Raw genomic sequence first — 21,026 nt, 5'->3', positions numbered from 1 at the left:
ATTTATCACTAAGACATTGGCCTCTTTGCTACTCCCTTATGTTGTGGAGGAGCTGGGCCAAAAAAAAAAAAAAAGTGATTTTTCTGCTCATAAACATAATGTTACCTTTTGAAGTTTTTCAAGTCAGACTGCAAAATAACTTTTATGGACAATTCAAAAAACTGAAGGAACATAAGGATTGTTAACGACATGGATGTTTGAACATTTGGGGGGGGAATCCATTATAAGAAATTTTGTATAAAAATTAAAACACAGACATCCTGTGTCCCTTGACTGTGGTAGTGAAGGAGAACTCTGCCCAGGGTTTTCAGATGTTTCCTTGGAGAAATCATGGTGTTTTGGAGATCTAGTGGCAAAATACAACCACCACTATCCCCTGCTACTCCCCCCAAAAAAGACAGCAAGTTCTTTCTTAAATCAGACCCTACAATTCGTGGTACAGCTGTACTTAGCAGCTGGATCTGGCAGGGCTGCCTCCCATGGCCCTGGGCTGGGATGTTGGTAATGCTGCTGGAAGTTGGGGGTAGCAGATATTTCTGTGGCATAGGGGAGGTGGGGAGGGCTGTGGAAATAGGGGTGTTGCATGGAATTTTGATCAGATGTGAGAAGCAATGGGCTGTGATAGAACTATATAGTCCCATTGCAATTTACCACCTTTTGGTTGATGAGTAATGTCTGTTTTTTCCTGTCTGTGTACTACTGAGTCACTGGGCAGCAGCTAGTTGGTGTAACTTGCAGTCAAGAGTCACAGCAATGCCAGTATTTCCTTTTTAGTTGAGGGAACAGGATGGGGAGCTGTGGGGAAGCTCTGTGGGATGTGGATGGGAGTTTGGGAAGGCTTAGGTGGGTGGTAGAAGAGCCTGGGTTATCAGAAGGGACAGCACAAAGCCTTTGTGGAGCACAGAGCCTGGGTAATGTTAGAGGAATGTATCTGTCCCCTCCTCCTCTGGATTGTGCCCTCCTGGTACATGTATTTACAGAGACAACCTTGGATAACTGGTTGTCAGATTGGTAAAATAATCAGGTTGCCAAGAACTCCATCTCATTAAGCATTTCAGAATATGGCGTATTTGCCCATCATTAATGCAGCTTAAGATAGGCAAACGAGGTTTTTATCACGCTGTCTGTAGTTTCTTTCCTCACAGCTCATGTAAATTTTTTTTTGTTTTGGTTTTGCACCCCTGCTCTATCTCAACCAGGGTTTAATCTGAAGGCGAGAACTGAGAAACTTTCACTAAAAGGGTATGTCCAGGTTGTAGAGGATGGGAGGATGAGAACTGGAGCTCTCATTCATAAACATTTACCAAAGCTTATTTCAACAGCCACGTCTGTTTCTGTTACAATAGCTGGGACTATGCCAACCTGAAAAGCCCCAAAACTGCTTTGCTTTGAGATATAGCTAGGTCCTTGTATGTAATATCCTAATGGGGGTAAAATTAGTTTGGTTTCTTTGTATGTTGGAGAGCAGTTACATCGTTGGTAGAACTTGGTGTGTTTTTTTGCAGTGTCATTGAGTTTCTTTTGCTTGTGTGGGTTGATCACATAACTGTATCAGTGGGAAGACAAACACTTGAAATAGGAAAAATATGATGAGTCAAAGGCTGTTAAGTATTATGCATATATTCTGTACCTTGTATGCTGAGGATCTAATCTGCTTGAGGCCCTTGGGAACCTCTGCAGCCTAAGTGTTTAGCAATGATAAACTGCAGTGTCTGGCAGAGGGATTCAGTGTACAAGACCAGCACCTGAGAAAACAACCTTTAATCTTTTCCCTGAAATGAGCCAGTTTCAAGGTTTCTGTTCTATTGTGAGGGGCTGGGGGTTGGACTGGGGGCTTCCCTTCAGTGTCTCCTGGCATGATATTTATTTAGTGACCAGCACCTTGTTTCAGTACATGTCAGGAAAGTAATATTGACTCATTCAACCTATTTTTTTCCTGTATGTGTGCCACAGTAATTCATTGAGAATATATATTTATTTTTTTTTCAGAAACAGTCAATGTATCAAGAAAAGCCCCAGTCACCAATAGCGTCTGAAAACAACAAAAAAGAGCAGAAGACAAAAAAGTCCTCAGATAGTCTTAAAAAAAAAACCAAAGTGAGTTATGATGTGGTCAAGGAGAGAGCTGTTTGCAGCCAAGGGCACTTGCTTAGGAGGAGATCGGTTATGAAAACCTGACAGCCATGTTACATAGTGTTCCTTGTAATATAAAATGGCTGAGTTTCACAGCTTGTCACAAAGGACCTTGGAGCTTATTCTTGACTTTCTGGAGAGTGTGATCACAGATGATGGATCTAGGCAGGCTAAAGAGCCATGACATTTTAGAAAGTTTTCTCAAAAATAACTCAATGACCTTTTGGAATTGGAGGTATCCCCAAGGTGAGCTGTTTCTGATTGTTCTGATGCCAGGGATAGGGGTGCTTCTTGCTTATCAAATGCTCCAAACATGGATAGATCTGTATAGGGTTAAACAGCTGCGAATCAGCACTGGTTGAAAATGTTTTCTTAAGTTTGAATGGGTTAAACAGTGTTACTGATGTTTCTTGACACCTTTTTTAAAATATAATCTACCATATTGAAAGTGTATTTAGGGGAAAGACTTGTTTTCATTCTGGGCAGCCAGAGGGCACGTAAGGAATGTGCATCTTGTTTTCAGAGCAGTCATAGACCAGTCCTCAGGAGCTGACTCACTGCTATTTTGTAAGCAGGGTTTGCCCTCCTTTCATCAGATTCTGCATTTTTCAGTTCCCTAGTCTGTGGTAATTTAGATCTTAAGTGTGCTGGTGTCAAAAAGCCTGCTGCTTAGAGCAGTGTTTTATCCCCGGGTGTGTGGTGTGTACTAGGGTTAGATACTACCATACATAATTTGATTGTTTCATTTCATTCTAGTTGGATCTTTGCCTAATTACGGTACAAAGGTACTTTCCCTGCAGCTGTCTAACATGATTATTAGCAAGCAATTATTAATCATTTGGGGAGTACTGTATTTAGTCTGTTATTGTTAGACTGTCTCACTCGGATGGACTTGTTTTCAATTTTTCCTATGCATTATATTTGAGACTTTCCTGAGTTTCAGAGTAATTGACTTGTTCTACCTTCATTTTAACTGAGTTTCACTATTGGGATGCCACAGTGGGGTGGGACTGGGAAAAATAGACAGCTGGAAAAAATCGAAGGGAAGGTCATTCCTTTGACTAACTTGAATGTTCAAGATACAATTTCTAGTATGTAGCACACATATTATGACACTGGATTCCACTTTTGACCTTCAAAATCACTCAAACTTACTCTCATGCCTTAGTAACACATTATTAATGGCAGGTCAGTTTTTTTATTTTTTCTATGACTGATAGCAACTTTTTGTTACTTCCTTTTATTTGAATCAATTGCTTATTTTTCTTTTTCTTTTTTTTTTTTTAAACCAGTGCCTTAGGAGGAGGTAAGGTGTCAGATCTTCTGCACTGTCATAATTTTTACTTTTTAACTTAAAGCTTTTCTGAAAATAACTGTGCACCAATGTGTAAATCAAATTAATTTTTTATAGCTTTACTAAGTTAAAGTTGCAAGATGTGATTGTTTTAATTGACGTTTTTGCAAAAATTGTGTGCCTGAAAAACTGACGAATCGTAAATTTCATGTTACTTTTGCATTAAAATGTAAGGACAGCAGTGTAGGCTGCCACTAGAAATATTTCAAGGAAAACAATATGGGAGAGTGAGAGTCTATGGGAGAGAGAATCTAGCAGAGACTTCTTTTTCCTGTTCCTTCTGTTCCACTGTAGCTCTAAGGCTGAGCATGTAGTAAGAAGGAAAAATGGAAACCATCCTCATGTAAACAAGGTAGAGAGATACCATTTTTCCTCATGGAGGTGGTGGAGAGGGGAGAAACAATAGGAAGCCTTTAATTTCCTGTGTGGGGTTTCACACTGGATAACTGGGAGCCTGGTAGGAAGGCACGGGGCTGGTAGAAAGGCAGCACCTTCCCTGGGAGCTGCTGGACTTCAGCCTGGGTGTTCCTGCAGGAAACCCCACCCCTCCTTCTATCTCTGGTGGGTTTTCTGAGCCCTGCTGATGTCTTGTTGCTTCTGGCAAAAAGTGTGTGGGAGATATGCAAATGTGCTGTAATGTTCTGATACAATTTTAGCACAGGAAAAGAGCAAGTTCTGTACATAGGTATCACCAACTGAGTCTGCAAGCTTGTTTAATAGAGCTGTTACTCTGAAAAGAGGTTTATGTGGATGTGGGGTATAGGATCAAGTTCTTACTTTTGTAAGCCTAAAAAGCAACAACTATCAAGCGATACTTCCATAAAATAAAATGCCTTTACAGAGAGTAGGGACTGTCTGTATGAGCATCATAAAATTGGATAGTTTAATGGCATGACTGTTGAGGATGCTCATGTAAATTTTCATTACATGCAGTGAATTCCATCACTGGAAGAATTCTGTCTTTGCTATGAATAAATTAGATTGTCTTGATCTTCTCTTGTTTCTCTCAGTGTAAAAATTCTAAATACTGTTTTGCCTAATGTTTTGTTTTGTTTTAATTTATTTTCTTCTCCAGTTTAATGAGAACGTGGTCTTTTTGTGAGGGAGAGGAATAAGCCTACTAAAATCCATTCTTATATGCAGAGTTAGGTAGTATGCTCAGGAGTGTAATGTTCCAGTGGAATTAGTCTTCTCATAAAGATTTAGACTTTGGTAAAGAAGAAAGTGAGTCGTTGCAGGGATTTGATGGCTGAAAGGATTGATTAATAGTTAATTTAAAACCAAGGAGACCTATCCTTTGTGTCCCAGCTTTCAGGCATTCAAAAGATCATCAGATTCCCACATGTAGTTCAGTGTTTGAGTAGTATAGATAAGTTTGTTTTGACGTTCTTCCCCGAACTGGAATGTTTCCTTTTCGTTGCTTTTGCTTATACCTTTTTTTTTTTTTTTTTTTTTTTTTTTTAAATAAAGATATAAATGTCAAACTTGGTTTGAGTGCTTTGATGAGGTTATAGCACTTTGCTAACAGGAAACCCCAAGTCCATGATTTGTTGGATTGGTTTTTTTTTGCCTTTATGCTGAGATAGAAGTAGAGAGCACTGCAGACTACAGAGTGACCCTGAATGTATGACTCAAAATTGGCCCTTTAAATTCAGTTACATTACCATAAATAATCTCTGAGAAATTTTTCAGATATAAATTGATACCTTCTGAGTATTCCTGTCTGGGGCAGATTTGTGATACAAGGTAGGTCCTGTGGCTCTGATCCTAGCAGAGGTACTACCTGGATTTTGTTGCTTTATTAATCAGTGTCATGTACAGTCCTGGGCATTTTTGGTACAGAATTTTTAATGTTTAGTGTGTGGTGAATATGTGTCAAAGCATTTGCTGACAGTGTATGAAAAAGCTGCTCTCCAGCCTTTCTTTAATATTTATTAAAAAGCATGATGAAAGGTGGATTAACGTGTGTTTTAACTTGAGCTGTTGCTGTAATTCATAATTTAAAGCTGAAATGCTTCACACTTCCAGTTCAACGGTCCTCTTAGTCATTAAGTCCCGAGCTATAGTCTTATGATCATGCTTCTTTAAAAAAGGGGGTGGCTGTCAGATATTTGGCACTGAGATGCAGCCACAACCTTCTGGTCTTCATGTTTGTGACATTGCATTTTGTCAGATACATAGGGTGCAGCAGCTGAACCTTGCACTTTTCAAGGCCTGAGTCCACGAAGAGTTGTCTGAATTTTCCAGCTTGCAGATAGCAATACACTCTGGCCTACTTTAACCATGAACTTTAATTTACCTTAGTCAGAAGTTAAGATTTAGTTGCACTGCTATATAAATTCTTTATAACATTTATCGTGTGGTGCAGAGTTACTGCGAGTAAGGGGTTTGGAGTGGAAAAAGAGTTTGCAGGGCTGCTTTGCAAGGATAGTATTGCAGTTAGACTCCATTTAGTTTTGCAAAAAGATTGTTCTTTGACCTTTGTAATAAAACAACCGTTGGTCTTGGCACAAAATATGGAAGGGGAAGGCTTTTTTTTTTTTTTTTTTTCCTTCGTGTTTAAAAGATTGAAAGGGGAAATGTGGGTATGATGAAGAAATTTTAACTGCAGGGAAGGCTCTGCAAATTTATGTCTAGAACTAGACCTCCTTGAATGCTTTTTTTACTCTGGTACAACATCCTTGAGTAAATGTCGTGCAGGATTGAGTGGGTCTTCACCTGCTGGGTTGTAAAAAGAGGATGACGGGAGCAGTTAGCTCTTGAGGGTTGCTGGGAAGAAGTGGATAATTTCATGGCTTTAAGTAGATAAAACTCGATCTGCTGGCAGTACGGGCCGTGGAATTAGACAACAAGGGGGGAGGGGAGAAGTGTATATGTGACTAGGGTGATAGTTTGTGTCATGGAAGGAAGAAGCAGAGCTTGGAATTCGTAGTCTGACATTTTTTAATGTGTGAAGTAAGCCAAAGGAAGCTCGTGGGTGTTGGGACATGGCTGATTTGCTCCAGTTTGTAGAGCAGGTGTGGACAGAAGGACAGGAAGAAATAACTGGGCTCTTGTTTTAACCTGGGAGGCAAAAAACTGTGCAACTGCACTGGTCAGAAAGAGACATCTGAAGGCACCCTGGCCTGCTCTAGGTCCTGATGTTAGAGACAGTTCACAGTTCCAGAGAGAGCTATTTGCTCTGAATTCCTGCCACTGGAAATCTCCTAATGCAGAGAAGGCCCTGAGCAGAACTAGTTGCAGTTAAATTTCCTTTTCCTGTGGGATCATTACAGAATCACTGGACAGATGAAACAGGGGGTCAGAGATGGCCTGTGTTTCCACCAGACCTTAGTTTTTCCTAGTCACAGACTTGCCTGTAGAGAGGGATCTGTGGGTTGAGCAATGGTGCTGCAAGGGGATTCCGTGGCAGAGTGGGTGGATCTGGCTGTTGAAACTTGCCCCAAGGAGCAGGGCTCAGCAGGGCAGCTTGCCTTGAACTCTTGGTCTGGAGCCTGTAAAGTAAGAGTTAACATACACGAAGTAGGTAGCTAGGCAGTAAATGTTTGGTAACTTTGTAACAGTGTATCTCCTGCTAATTACTTCACTGCTGAATATGTGAGAAGTGAAATCAGGCTTTTTGTAAATGTATTTGTTGTAGGTTTGTTTTTGGTTTTGAGCTGAATGGGCAATAGTCGCTGTAGGTGTTCAGGCTTGGCCATAAGAACATTGCTTATGTGATGTCACATTAGCTGGGAAATACTCATATGGTAAGCCTGCTTTGATTTTTCTGATGCTTGTCTTTCTTTGAGTCTCCTGACAATTCTTCTGTCATTCAGACCGACTTTTCTTCTATTTTCAGGTTATGGGCAGCAACACAGCCCATGAAACATGACTATCCATGAAAAATTAAACACTAATATTCTTTCAGCTTTTCTAATGGGGTAATTTTTCACATGTACATTTGCATTAATAGCAGTTGGCTTCTAGTTAATAAATACAGTGCCCTGTGAAAATAATGGGTTATTAGGATTGGATGGGTTCCTATGGCGCCCTTAATGCTGCAGGTTTCACTAGCTAGCTGTGCCTTTGCTTGTGTGCACAGCAGAGTTGTTTACATGCTAGGAATATGCTAGAGGCAAGGAGAAAGGAACAGCTTTAATGTGATGCAGCTTAGATCCTCTGTGGGGGAGGCCTCAGAATTGTTCATAACAGGATCAAATGTCGATGAATGTTTCAGGAAGAATAAAGCTACTGTTTATGTGAAAATTGGAGAATAGTATATTACATGCTTTCCAGCCATCCTAAATCCATCTCTTTTCATTCTGTCTAGGAAAGTGTCCCTCTCCTGTGGTTCTTTTGAACCCTGTGGAGTATCAGTGGTGCCTAGTAGAAGCATCTATTCAGACCACTCCTGTTTGGCTCCAGCTGCTTCTCTGGGCTACTTTGAGTAAGGAAACAAGTAAGATTTCAGCTCTTTCACGAAAAGCCTGGTGATCATGTTGCTGAGGGTGCTGCTGGAGCATTGTAGCCACTATTAAGTTTGTTTTAAGGGCAGATCTGGAAATTTACTGGCACCATACAGTTAGAACAGTTACTCTGACATCAAGCTGTGAATGTGAGAAAATGGCTTCTCTATTTCAAGATAAAAAAGCTGGAAGGAGAGGACAAAGAGGAAACAACTAGAGAGAACTGGAAAAGAAAACAGCAGAAAGCTTCCTCCTTTCCCTCCAGAGCTGTTTTTTTGTCAGTGACAGAACTGTGGGATGAGCAAAGCTGATCTGTATCTGCAGCAGGCCGTGGCTCTGATCTGAAAATGTATCCCCAGGAAAAAACAGTGAGAAGCTATTTGTGGGGGAGGGCACATCTGAAATCGAGGCACTTCTCTGCTGGATCTGAACCTGCAATTCCTGTTCCATGCTTCTGTGTGTTGTATTTAGGTGATGCTTGAAATCTTACAACTAGGAGCTGTCACGTTTAGTGTTGGATTGAGCCCCGTGTGTGTCAGCTGTCTGGGTGGCAGGCTGGGCTTTGGGAAAGAGAAGCTGGGGAGTGCAGCTTGCAGAGAAAAAGTAGAAATGGGGGAGGGAAGGAATGGAGAGGAGTCTTGGAAAATTGTGTCAGAATAAAAGGCTTTTGAAAGTAGGGCTAGCTAGGTGCCCGTTGGACTGCTCCTCTAAAATAAACCTGGCAAATACACAGCTGTTTATTTACCAAAATTCAAGCTTTTCTGGTGGTGTGGTTTCTTGTGTTCTTCCTAGAATGGTTTAGTGTTGAACCAGCATCCTGATATGTTGTGTTGTCTGGGCCTGTCTCTAAACGGAGATATGTTTTGGACAGTTACTCCCAAGTAAACTCTGTGTGTGGTTCTGGAGTTAAGGGCTTGTCTTGGCATGCCATTGAGAAACTGAGTCAGCTGAAGGTGTGAATTTGAAGTGAATTGCTTCAACTAGCCTACATCTGAGGGAGGATAATTGAGACTCTCTGATTCTGGAAAAGAGTGTCTGGAAAGGGTCTCAAGAAATTTAATCATTCAATTTCTTAATTCATATGTTTTTTGTCTTTTAAGAAGTAATCCAAAGTGCCTTAAGCAGACAAAGCCTCAAAGTGGCTTATGTTATATAGAAAGACTGTTCAAATCAAAGGTTTATGGGGATGCAGATGTATTACTAGGCACTTGTATTTTAAAGTAACTCTGTACTTTCATCTGAATTTAATTTTCAGCAACTCCCTCAGCCTCTGCTAACCTTTAGGAGAAATTATGAGAGGAATGTGAACTGACTTCTAGACTTTTCAGTAGACCTTTGGAAATGCTCTTACAGCATCTTAAAGCTGTCATTAACAGGGAGATGACTGAGAGCTTCAGTTCACATAATTAGTCTTTTATAGTGAATGGAATGCACTAGGTGGATAAAGCTGCTGATTTTGTGTGACATTTTCTCAGCTAATGGGTTGGAGGATAAGGAGGAAGTTAAGTAGTAATACAAACCCTCTCAGCAAATACTGGACTTTGAGCACAAACCAGGCTTCTTTAGTTTCTAAGGTTTTTGGCAATCTGCATAGTTGTATCTACCTTAAGCCTAAGAGGAAGGAATGGAGGAATCCATCACAGAGAGAGTACACTTCAGTCTGAACTTTCTGTGCAGACTGGTGGTTTTGAATATTTGCTGTCCCATCTTGGGGGAAATTGTTGCAGGAGTTATGGATAGAAATCTCCATTTTGCTTTTTAATGTACTGCTAAACTTTCTTCCCTTCTTCCCTTTCCTTTCTTTGCTGTTCTCATAAGAAAAGGAATTATTGAACTACTGCATGTATTTTTCCTTAGTCATTTTTGGCTGTGCAAAATAAGTTTCTGTGGCTGATGTACAGCAAGAACCCAGGTTATTTCCTTTTCTTAGACTCTTGCTTAAATATCATAAAGAATTTGTACTGGTAACCAGATCAGTATGTGCTTCAGGAGCCACATGGGGAAGTCGATCGTGCTGAACTGCAGAATTACATTTGTAGATTGCAACCACCATGCTTTTAAGATACTTAACATATCACTGTGTATGAATAGTTAGAATATTTATTTATCTGAAGTTGAGAAACTGGAAGGTTCTGAATGTTTTTCCCACTGTTGTGGCCATTACAAAACCAAATGTGTTTTTCTTGCCAAATACAGTAAGTTTTATTGCCCAGTGAAAGACTTGGTCCTAGTGGGTAAGGACTTGTTCTGTAAAGTTGACTGCATGTGCAAAAACAGGTAGACTGTAGACTGAGTGAGGATCAGGCTGATGAGGAGTAGCCTGCATATTTTCTACGGCTGAAGTATGTTAGGAAACAAATCATTCTAGTTACGAAATGGAGATGATGAAGTAGTTCATGAAAGAAAAGCAGAAATAATTGTTAATAATGTTCCATATTCGGAAGGTACAGAATGTGATACCATGAATGCCATTCGACCAGAGAATTAAGTACATCTTAATGAATGTTTATTATCTTCTAGGGACAGCCACGTAAATCAGCAGCTTCACTGTATGAAGAGCTGGTTGAAAAGTCTGCAGGCAATTCTTAATAACTGTTGGGCTTGAGGGTCTTAAAGTGAACTTTGATGGGGTAGACAAAGGAAAGTTAGGTGACTGATTTAACCATATGCAAATAGCTTGGCACGTTAATCCTCAGCACAATACTGGAAAAGTTAATGCAATATTCAGTTGATAAAACATTAGACAGACTAGTGTGAGTCTCCATTGTTTCCAGGGAAATGTCTTAACCAAATGTAGTCACATGCTGGAAACTTAAGTTTTACTTGAGAGAGGGACCTGTATGGAATGTAATAAAGCTGTCCTCAAAAGGCATCTGCTGGAGGGGTAGAAAGTCCGTAGTAGTCCCCTATTTGTAGTGCCCTACAGCTGCCTAGTTCCTTCCAAGTGCTACCTATAATCCCCTTTCTTGGCAACAGCAAAGTAGCCAGTTAGGACTTTGGCATTACCCCTTTGGGACTCCAGTCCTGACATGTTAATGCTATGTACTATTGCAAAAGTAAATGAATTAAGAATGGACTAGCTGATGTTTAAAAGTTAGTCACTGATGGTGAATCATTATCAAATGGGGATGCTTCTAGAAATCTGGTTTAATGATTGAGGTGAGGCCAGGTTCCAACCGAACCTTTTCATCAAGCACCTGGAGACAGGAACAGGATCCTTGTCTGTGCTGATACAATTGGCAGGTCATTATCATGCTAGGCAGCATTGTAAGTGAAGACAAGGCAGCTTTCACAGAGTAATCTGGGTATTCTTCTGATGGATCTATTGTTGCTTGATAGATAAATGGGGTGACTTAGTAATTGGCAGGAAGCACCACCTGAGGGAGGGCACACTGGAGACTAAAAGGCTGATAGAAGCAGGCGTACCATAGAACTCATGGCTGGGAGCTGAAATCAGGCAATTGGAAATAAGACATGCATTTGTAATGGTGAGAGAACGTAAGTACTGGAACAGATGAATGACAAAGGAGAGTGGTAGATTCCACCCAAAATGTTCCCAGGGCTAAAAGCTTTTCTGGAATTATGTTATGCAAAAAAAGATTTGGCTTACAGTTAGATGTAGTCCTCTGGGCTAAACACAGGAATAATTGAGTATAGTGTCCCTCTGTCTTGAGTAATTTATAGATGGGACTATACAAATGTGCAAAACAAAATATTCCTCTTATGTTGACTAGTTGAGCACCAGCTGGCCTCTGATAATAAGTGTATATGTGTGTGTATTATTTATTTATATATTATTTGTTCTGTGTGTATATACATATATTCATGTGAGGCATATACATGGATGATGCCTCTTGGCCTGAGATAATGTCCTCTGTTATGTATTTGAAGAACACCACAAGAAACTGGAGTCCACAAGTGGTTGCCAAGAGTTTCCTAACCATGCATATGGTTCCTCATGGACTCTAACTGGGAAACGTGTGTGTCTCTGCTCTGTGTGTGTTAGGAGGTAATTCTGAATGTAGCAGTGTCTGAACTCCACTTTCCTCTCTGGGACTGATCTTTCTTGCCTATAACCAGCTTTGGAATCTTTGTGCTGCTCTTCTCTTGAAAAGTAGTAGTGCAGATTTTCCTGATTCTCTTCTTGAAGGTGAATCTGAAGAAGGGATGAGGAAAAGCAGAACATAATGAAGTGTAGTAGGAGGCTCACAAGCAATGAGTTCTAAGCAACATTTTTGAGGTGGTTTTTTGTTTCGCTTTTTGTTTTGTTTGGGTTTTGTTTGGTTGGCTTTTTAATAGTGGATAATTAACCTCTGGAACTTGCTGCTGCATGATACCATTATGGATAAGAATTCATATGATTCTAGGAAGGATTAGGCACCTCAGGGAATTAAAATATTTAGTTTCATATGCATCTCTATAAAAACTCGTTCTAGGGTTTAAAAACATTTTGTTATAATGGGGTCTTAAGGTAGTGGGGCAGATTATTCTATAAACATTTACTAGGAAACTTCTCTTGTTGTAACTTTTATTTCTCGCTACTTTCAACAACAGGGACTGGTGATTCAGAGATCTGCTTCTAAATTTAATAAAAGAAGGAGCACAATGCTGACAGAAAAGCACTGAAGGTATTTGTCTGAAGGAGAGGTAGTGATAAAGGGAGAACGCTCCTGGAATGCTAACGTGGCATCTGATTACAGGGCATACATAGTGATGTACAAACAGGATATCCATAGCTCTGGGTAACAAACGATTTGAGCATTCAGCTTTTCAGTGGTCATACTTGTGCAGTGTTTTTCCATTGTATTTTAAGTAATTGAACAGAAGGTAAAATGAATGGTCTTCATTTGGGGAATTATATCTTCAGAAGCGGGAAAGAGAAATGGAATTGAACAACATTGAAGATTTGGAAGGAAGAAGGCCTAGCAGTGTTTTTTGTCAAGCTGACGTCTCCAATTTCCTTGAACTACCTCCTGACATATGTTTTTGAGAGCTTCTCTCTGGTTTTAAATTGAGAGTTGCAAATGTTTCAATCTTTTTTTTTTTTTTTCTTAGCTCCCGAGGTTACATGCAGTCACACAGAGGCACACCCACAACTTTATTTGTGTATGACATTTGATTCTGGGGGATGGTAGTGGGCCGAAATCATTGGTGGGGAGCTACAAGTACAGGCATATTGACTGTGGTTTCCAGGTAGTGGGAGAAGCTGCTCAGCCTTGTTGGCAGATTCTTCCTCAGTATGCATCTGAGCTATAACTTGAAGAGCAGAGAGCTCTTCTGTATTTGTCAGTGTCCAAACATGTACAAACTCGGAGAAGACTTTGCTGCTGGATGTGCCTTGTGACCTGTGTCACAAGCCAAGAGTATTGGTCCTTTCCTTGGAAAGGAATCTGTGGAGTTGCAAAGTGTGGGGTTAAAATCTTAAACCAGGAACATCAGAAGAATGACAAAGTTTTAAAACTTGAGTAAATGAAAAAGATCAAGCATGTTATCTTCTCTGTCCTTGTAGGTAGGAATGGTTATTTTGTCATGCCATTTGTGATCCAGAGATGGAACCAGTGAGTGGACTTTGATTGAAACTCTGTGCAAGGATAAAGTCTAGCTTAATGTAGCACTATTTTGGCAAAGCATCAAGTAGGGATACTGGACCTTTGAACAGAGGAAAATACAATGTCAGAGACGCTAAGAATTAGCTCGTAAGAGCTGCATCATGAAGCACAGTTGGTAAGTGTGGTGTTTGGTGGCTCATGTATGAATGCCATATTTTTCCCTGCATGCAGTTGTTCCAACACCAAGTTGAATTTTCAGTTGTAGAAAAAGCTAAATATTTTGGAATGCTGAGTCAGAAACAAGATATACTGTGGCAAAAGACTTTGTTTTGGTTTTTAATTTTTTTTATGAGGTACATTTTATTTATTAAATAACTTTTCAGTAGTTCTTGACTACATGGTATTATATTGTTTGCATGATGTCTAATAGTGTCACTGATCTGATCTGGACTGATGACTGGATAAATGGCATCATTTGCAAACTGTGGAAAGAAGAGCTTGATCCATAAGACAATTTTGTGTAAATGTGTGTTTTGTAATGTGATTGTAAATTATGAATGTAAAATGTTCAATTAGTGCCAAAGACAAGCTGTGTTCTTAGCTCTTGGTATTCTTGTCTGCCCCAAAGGAGTTCTAAAGGAGTTAATGGGGATCATAGAGGAAACTGAAGCTCCTTCTGTATTTTTTTTGGGGGGGGGGTAATGAAATGAGTTATGTAGTCTAAGACGTCTTGAACATGGAGACTTTTAAGTGGTCTTTAACCTTTTTGCAAGGAACATGCTGTTCGCATTTTGGTTTTTTACACTAGAGGGAAAAAAAAAACCCACTAGAAATGCTTTTGCTTTCATTTGTAGAGGAGTAACTGCATTTTGCTATGCTTTGGCCATATTGGTTTTTGGCATGGTTGTGGTAATACATAGTTCTGTGTACTGTGGGTTTTCAGTGACTTAAATTACTAAGAAGAAATAGTTTGTCCTGTGGTGGTTGTTGATATGGTGTTACAGCTGGCAGGAGTTGGATGATCAGATCTATAGTCTGCTGAGACTTTGACAGGGGCAGCTGTCTCAGAAGGTCTGGAGAAGATTGTGATGACATAACCTCATTGATTGTTCCTTGCTTACCTTTGCCTTGGACTGCAGAGGTGTAGGGTTCCTAACTGAAAACTCTACATCTAAGTCCAGCCTGGAAAGTTTGACTATTTCATATTAGTCTGTTTATGCTTTTGCACATTGCTAATAAATTTTAATCTTGAATCTGTTACAGTGAGGAGATAGAAGGATCTTCATTCAGATCTCCATTCAAATTGCAGCTACTTACAAGCACTAACTCAGAAGCAAGAAATCATTTTATATAACAAGATAATTTCAAGTATGCCATCATCACAGTTACTGTTTTTTTTTAACTGAAGGAAGCAAAGATTCTCTAATAAAGAGGGTCAGAATAGCATTATTGCTTTTTAATGTTATTTCAGATCTTGTAGTCTAAGCTTGTTGGCCTTTACCTCTATAACTGTTCTAGGTTTTGATGAACATTTTCATTTTGTTTTAGTCACTTCATTATTGCTCAATTTGATTGTTTCTTTTATGTATACAGCCAGTTGTATCTTCTGCTATTGGGGGTGAAAGTAGAGCTTTATTACAACTTGCTTCTTGTAATTTAGCAAAACAACTACCAATGAATATGGCCAGCTTCAGCAAGTTAAGTCTATGCAGAGCACTAAGAAGCATTACCTCCAGATTAATTGTATGTGAAAATCTCAGCTACATGCTGTTAGGAAGAGTTCAGTAACTGGAGAGAAGTAGTTTTATTTGCGAATTGTACGCTCATGTAGAAGTAGCAGTATTTCCTTTTAATTTATATCCTTCAATGATACCTTTCTTAAGCCACTTTTCAGAATAGCCACATATTAAGGTGTAATTCCAACATGCTGCTGATACTTGCCAACTTTTGTCTTCACTTTGACATTTCCTGCTGCCAGAGTGTCGCTAATATAGAAGATAAAAAGGATATTTATTTCCATTTTTAAGTATGGTATAGATTCAAAGATTCTTCTGTTTATAACTTGACTAGGTCAAAACTGTCTTGCTCAAACACTCTGCCATATTATTCAGTATGAAATCTTATGCAATTCAACTGAATTACTGGACTGTAATCTTTTTGACACAGGATTACACAATGCATAATGCTTTGGTATGCAGTAGGAAATGGAACCTTTTATGCAATATAAATACCAGTTGCTACCAGAGTCTATCTCTTTGCCCAATAATCACTTTTTGTTTGTTTGAATACAAAAAGAACTCTGACCAAGACCCAGGCACTGAGTACACTGCAGCATTCAGTGCAAGTATTGTGAAAGGTAGTGCCATCTGAAGCATGGGGTGATGAGAGAGAACGCCCCTAAGGAGTCAGGAGAAGGACTGCATAGTGGCCTATCATATAAAGAATGTTTTAACCCAGCAGTAGTTCTGCCACTTGTGACAGAGCAAGCAGCACAATTAGCTATTAGCTCCATTTCTGAATAAGGCTGCAGCTTTCCACCAAGACTAAAGAATGATGTATGTCTGACTGCCAGCAGCTCTTGTCATGGCTCTTCCTTACTTGGCTTCAAACCTCTCAACATCCATCTCATACCTGCTTATGTGTGGTGAGTATGGATCCATCCTTGGTATTTCTGCAAAGGCCTTGTGATCCAGGGCCCCTGCACAGTGAACAGGGACATGGCTGTGTCCATGTGCATGAATTTACAGCAATAGCACATCACCTGCATTCTTCTAGTCTCTACTGTGGGTCTGTCCTGCAAGGTCAATTGATGCTGTGTGGATGTCCCCAGGTTTGTGACAGGAGTAGAGACAATCCTTCTCTTCAGCTTCCTAAAGCAAATCTCTTCTTGGGAAACAGAAACCAGTGAAGGCTTAAAGAATAATTTAGCTAAATTGTGTTTAATCCAAAGTCACATGGTGGTCTTATATCTAAGAGAAAGGGGTTTTATTGTTAGCCTTTGAGAAACTTAAAATGGAGATTAGAATTGCTGTTTAGCCTAAAAGGGAGCCAAAAATTGTCATAGAGTCCTGGGCCTTATAAAAATAACATTTATCTTATTTTCAAAAAATGCACTTGAGACATAATTTGCCATGCAAAATTCTTTGTTGAAGAGAGACTGTTACAAAACTTTATAATAAATTAAATGTATGGTTTTGTTCATGTTTTGTTCTGGACATACCAAATTCTAAACTCATAACTGAGAGTTTATGGGAATGTGTATTGTTGCTGTACACCCACATGCACAGGCATGTAGTAGTCCAAGTGTGCAGATGAGATAACAGGAACATATAAATAAAGTGGTTGGCTAGTTGTCCTAACATTCCTGAGTAGATCCTTGTTAAAATAGTGCTAGTCAAACTTATGAATAAATCTGGTGTATTGAAGATCACTCGAATTCATCTATGATGCAATACAGGCCACAGATCACTGTGTGGGCAATCTGTGGCCATTTTGTGTTTTTGTTTCGAGTCAATGGTTTGAAATGCAAACCAAGAGCACAATTAATCTCTGTCTCTTGACAGCTGCAAGCTGCCTCCAGGCTACCCTGTTCTGAGAGAGGTGTTTACAGGCCCATAGGCCCATGATACCCGATTGTTCTGATCTGAGAAGGTCTCTGCATGTCTGTGGGAGAGGAACGCAGTGCCTGTCCTGTCTCCCACCACCACCATGGCACTGGAACTGTATGACTCTCTTACAAAATAAAAGCAACATTTTCTTCATCGTTCCTGTTTCATGAATGTGTGTAGGTGGTGCCCTGCCTACCACAAACCCTTTTTGAGTCGAAGGAAAGTACACACCTGGACACCTTCATTGTCTGTTTTGTGGGAAGGGTAGGTTCCAAGAGCTGGTATGTTTAGAACCTTATTTTTGAGATAGCATAATCCTCAAACTGTTGGGAAGGACTACAACTAATTATATAGGAATGCTGTAACTGTAAAGGGATTTATCTGATCATGTTAAGCCTTTTCAAAGATAGCACTGTGTTTAAATGCTATTTGATTATACTTTTAATCACACTGCTACCCTACATTTTCTATCTTTTTCTGAATCCTGATGGGTCTTGTTTGTTTGTTTGTTTATTTCTTTTTGCTTGAATTTCATGGCCACAAATATGCTTGCTGTTGCCTAACAAATAATCACTTTTAGATTGTAAGCCTTCAAGGGGCAAGGGTTGCCTGCCCGCTCCCTGATGGAGAGCAGAGGTTACAGTTCCAGCTGGACCATTTGGGTCAAATCAGAATATAAATTTAGCAATAGTAAATATTTAAATTACAGGCTGTATGGATCTGTTGGTGCTGGCGACTGGCAGCAAGCAATATAACTGAGACTTACCGAATGTTTTTGCAGAGATGGAAGCTTGCTTGCTAGAGCAGGAATGCTGTATTCTCAGGGAAGATAGCAAGTCTTTTGGAACATTGTATTCTTAAGACAACACTTTGAATGGGGTTTTGAGAAAATAAAGTGTAAAAAGAAAGGAGATGATCTGAACTCCTCAGCAAAATTTCAAAACAACAATCTCCAAAGTATGTGTTGTAGCATTGTAGTGTAATTCCTTTTTACACTTAAGTACAGAGATTGAAAAACACACCCTGAACCAAACAATTATGGGACTGGATTGACTAAGTAAATAGCTTATCTCTTACAGAAAGCAGCTTAACTTCAGACCAGGAAAAAGAAATATAGTATACTTTAAAACCCTTGGAGGATAAATGCTTCAGCTGCTGGCATTTTTCCTGGCATGAAACCACTGCAGATTCAGCTATTGGAAGCTTGGCAGGAATGAGATAGCATTAATAAGTCATCCTTCATCTGTTGATCAGTTTTAGATGAGAAGTCATTGTTACCCACCTGGCAGGATGTCTGAAGCATAGAAGATCTCGTTGCTTGATAAAGAGCAGGTAGGGTTGGGAGCAGCCCGTTCTGCCCAGTCTGCCTGGGGTGAGGGGGAGACAGGCTGGTGGGAGGGGTGTGAAACTGCTTATCAATTACCTTGTGTAGTTTCTGTGACATGGCTTTACAGCTAGTCCTTGGCTTGAGTGAGGAAGTCTCCCCTTCTCCCTGGAGAGAAAAGAAGCTGCATGATATTTCAGTAGGAACATAGTTTGACTGTTGTCCTGTAAGGAGTTGGAGGGACTGTGTATTTGCTGAGGGCAACGCCTATTTACTGAGCTGTGAATTTGCCTTTTTTTTTTTTTTTTTTTTTTTTTTTTTTTTTTACGAATGAAGGAAGCTCAATGTTGGCATAGTGGGTAAAAGGAAAGGTGGAATTAATTTTTTCATATCCTGATTCTCAGCGGCACTTAGTGCACCTTACTACTGCCCTTGCCACAGGAAAGATCTTGGCAGAAACAGAGGAACTGGTGTTTACATGCATTGTCTTGTGTCACCAGGTGCTTTATGAAGGGTGGGGTTTTTTTATGTGTGTTTAATTTGCTGTTGTTTTAATTTTTAAATTTTAAGCGTGACCTTTTCTAGAATAGCTTTTAGCTAATGGATGTAATGCAAGTGTCACTGCAGATATTTGAAAATGGAGTAGCTTGTATGTGTGCAAATCTTATATATGAAACTTCTGTTTAATCTGTAACACCGTGAGAATCACTGTGTTTACTGTTCTGTCTGAAGAGATGAACCAGCTCAGGTAGGGAACAATGGAGCCTGTTCTTTAGTTAAAGGAACTTTTTGTCTGCTCTTGACTCCAGATATCCTTGAGGATGCTGTAAATGTTCCAGCGCAAGGTTGCTTTCGTGTCCATTGAAAAGAAAAAGAAGGAAAGTATTAATTGAAAATAACTTATTTAGTTACTCAGTAAACCTGCTTCCACTGTGGCAGGGATACAGTTTAGAAATTAAGTAAACCTAGACTTTAGTACCATGAGTTAGAGAGGTCATTTTGCCCTTACAAGGGGCTGTTAAAACCTGCAAGAAAGTGAACTTCAGCAACGCACTTCTTTGGTAGCACTCCTTCCTATTCTATAGGTATGTTTAGAATGGGTAGTTAAAGGTACTAATAAATCCTGTAATAAGATTTTTATCTTTCCATTCTGTGGCTTAAAATCACTAAACTAGCAGCTCCATGCCAAGTTCCATTTCTTACTGCTTTTGAAGTTACCCCAGTTCCAAGTGAATCCGGAACAAGACGAGGCAGAGACTGGCAGCATGTGTGGCTGTGAATCAGAAAGGAGTATTTTTCAGAGGAATTATGTGAGTTGCTGAGTACCATCTCTACTGGAGATTTAGCTATTTCATATAAAAACTTTGCAGCCATGTGGACGCACTTATGTAAAAGTAAATTCGAAGAACATCTCAGGATCTAAAGCATTTTTAACTCTTCTGTTTTTCAGATTTCTAAACTAGAAAGGAAATACAATTTTGTTACAATTTTTTTTTCTTTTTCTCTTCCAGTGCTTTTAATTACTTTAAAAAATTGTATCACTGGGTTTTGGTTGGTTTTTTTTTTTTTTTTTTAGTGATAAAAAGCAGCCTCTAGGGACTAGAGTTACCAGATGTGCTTTTATTTTGGTGCAGCTTGCTTTTGCATCTTGATAAATTCCCAAAGTACTCTGGTCAGTAGAAGTGCCAGATGTTTACTGTGTTCTCCTACTTCTGATAGTGGTTGTGAAAACACTGCAGAAACATTACTGGCTAAAAGATGGGGGGACAGCAGATTTTGAAATGGCAAAGGGATTAAATGTTTAACACTTGAGCTCAAGCAGCTGTTATAGTTTATTGAGTGGTGTAACTTTTAATTGCCCTGTCGATCTGTGTTAGCACAGGTTAAATCAGCTGCCCTCACTTTCAGTTGTGTCTGTACTTGAGTAGAAGTGCTTAGTGTTAAACTGTGGGCCTTGCACACACAGGTTTGGCTGTCACTGCAAGATTACCAATCGGTATGTTTTGGGAATTCTGTGAAAGGTGATACTAAGTGTCTGCTTACTGGTTTTGCTCTAGTCTGGCTAGGTAAAACAGAACATGCTGTTGGGTATCTGACTGCTCAGCCTTAGTGCTGCTCCTTCCATCACTGGTGATGTGCTGCCTCTGATAAAAGGAGGGTGAATCAGTATTGCAGAAATAACAGCAGTCTGAACAGCAGTGTAAGCTCTGGAGGGTGTGTGCCAGGGTACCCCAAGGCATGTTCTTTGCCTTTGTCTGAAAGGTCCTCCTTACTCTTCTGTAGGGTTTCTGTTCAGGCATTGTGCTATGTAAGATTCATGTTCTTCCTGAGAGAGATTGCCCATCAAAGGCCCGTGCATTTATGGGTTGTTAATTGCAGGTATGAGAATCATAAGTTTCATATTATCCCTGGTTTGGCTTAGCCTCATTATTAATCTCTATTTTGTGCATGTTCTCTTGCTAGGTTGTTTTATAACTGTAAAATGACATGTGCTTAACTGGCTTGAACTGTAACACATTCAGCTGGTTATAATACTGAGCTTTTTATCAGCTACAGAGATCTGGGCAGAGGAATGCTCAAGGACCACTGACCTCTCAAGGACCACTGACC

At 39.7% G+C, this 21,026-nt stretch overlaps 1 protein-coding gene across 10 annotated transcripts in view; it reads left to right on the top strand.

The window, feature by feature from the left end:
* The window catches only part of LRRC8D (leucine rich repeat containing 8 VRAC subunit D), a 49,898-nt gene that overhangs the window by 16,297 nt on the left and 12,575 nt on the right, over positions 1 to 21,026 (top strand). The window contains exon 3 of one of the 10 annotated variants that reach the window (XR_003987791.1): positions 17,048 to 17,249. The exons of 5 other annotated variants lie outside the window; for them this stretch is intronic. The gene's annotated coding sequence lies outside the window, so the exon portion shown is untranslated. Of the gene's footprint in view, positions 1 to 1,989; positions 2,014 to 7,799; positions 7,929 to 17,047; positions 17,250 to 18,381; positions 18,425 to 21,026 lie in introns of those variants that run through there. 4 more of the 10 variants (XR_003987792.1, XM_030455041.1, XM_030455047.1 and 1 more) reach the window with 4 other exon arrangements.

The sequence above is a fragment of the Calypte anna genome, chromosome 8 (genome assembly GCF_003957555.1).
Source record: "Calypte anna isolate BGI_N300 chromosome 8, bCalAnn1_v1.p, whole genome shotgun sequence".
Classification (NCBI taxonomy): Eukaryota; Metazoa; Chordata; class Aves; order Apodiformes; family Trochilidae; genus Calypte; species Calypte anna.
This window is presented reverse-complemented; position numbering and strand designations above follow the sequence as displayed.